Here is a 1,504-nt window from a genome sequence, read left to right as displayed (position 1 = left end):
AAGCATGTTTGGCGCGACGGGGATGCGAACCCACTACCCTCAGATTACGAGTCGCACGTCTTAACACGCTTGGCCATACCGGGCCGACAAGACTTTATAAACAGAATCTTACAACATGGAACTAACTCATTTTGGATATCAATAAGAGATGAATATCCTCTGTTAAGTGTTAAGGCTCAGCGAACCTGAATTCCCTGTGATAAAAAACAAGTACCGCGCGAAAATCAGTGTGGAACAGGAAATGAGAGTGTTGGTGTCCAATCAGATTCCAAGGTAAGCTGTGCAGTACCCAATAGGCGCACACATCCCATTAGTAATTGTGGTTGTTTAAAAATGAAATAAAAGTATTGTTTTACCTTCAATTTACGTGTATTATTCTTTCAGACGGCTACAACGTTTTTAGAAGATAAAAATAGTTACTGAGTTTTAAGTTGTTTGGACCTAACGACTTCATAAACGGAATTGTTAGGGTTTTTTTTCTTTTTGCCTAAGGTGAGACAAATTGCTGAGACACTAAGGGTGCTGTGAACCGAAACAGTTTTGGACACGCTGGTAAAAGGAATGGTGCCTAAGTTAAGTGTAGTCAAATTAACATTTTTAATCAGAACCTAACAACAGAAAGAGTGTTTATCATTTTATCTGTTGTGTTGATTATTCTATTTAGAAACGATAATCGATAATAATTAGGAAACATAACAGATGCTAATTAAGAACAACAATAATAATTAGGTGGACAATAATTACGAAGAGCAATAGATAATAATTAGAAACATCAGCGAATAATAATTAAAACCAACAATGGATAATAAATAGGACCGTCAATGGAAATTAATTAAAAACAACAACTGTTAATAATTAGGAACAACAAGGCATTTCTTATTTTTACAGAGGGTTAGATCCGCTAATTACAGGAGATTTAACAAGGAAACTTCTAGAGTGGTATTTATTTGAATGCTATTCTAGTTGTGTGCCAATTAATGTGACTGGATAAACTTAATAAAATTGAAACAATTTCTTATTACCAACAAACAAAAAAGTAACGTATATTTTTGTTTCCTTTATTTTAATATAGATCTTTACAGAACTAATACATGACTAGCTTAAAGTATAATCTTTAATTGAAGAACTCGAAGTAGAAATGAACCAAGAAATCATATTTGAATTAAACAGATAAATTTAGTTTCTCGGTCTAATCAAAGCGGGCCAGTGGCGCAATGGATAACGCGTCTGACTACGGATCAGAAGATTCCAGGTTCGAATCCTGGCTGGCTCGATTAAGCGTTACAATTTTGGGTCCGGCGTGCGACTAGTGATTTGAGGTTCGTGGGTTCGCATCCTGGTCGCGCCAAACATACTCGCCGTTTCAGCCGTGGGAGCGTTATAATGTGACGGTCAATCCCACTATTTGTGCTAAAGGGTAGCCCAATGGTTGGCGGTGGGTGGTGATGACTAGTTGCCTTCCGTCTAGTCTAACACTGCTAAATTAGGGACGGCTAGCGCATAT

The 1,504-nt window shown here is 37.2% G+C and overlaps 1 non-coding gene across 1 annotated transcript; it reads left to right on the top strand.

The window, feature by feature from the left end:
* The first annotated feature begins 1,200 nt into the window (after positions 1-1,200).
* Positions 1,201-1,273, top strand: TRNAR-ACG (transfer RNA arginine (anticodon ACG)). The gene has a single exon. It is a non-coding gene; the product is annotated as a tRNA-Arg (tRNA).
* Positions 1,274-1,504: the final 231 nt, after the last annotated feature.

The sequence above is a fragment of the Tachypleus tridentatus genome, unplaced genomic scaffold, assembly GCF_004210375.1.
Source record: "Tachypleus tridentatus isolate NWPU-2018 unplaced genomic scaffold, ASM421037v1 Hic_cluster_1, whole genome shotgun sequence".
In the NCBI taxonomy this organism is placed as follows: Eukaryota; Metazoa; Arthropoda; class Merostomata; order Xiphosura; family Limulidae; genus Tachypleus; species Tachypleus tridentatus.
This window is presented reverse-complemented; position numbering and strand designations above follow the sequence as displayed.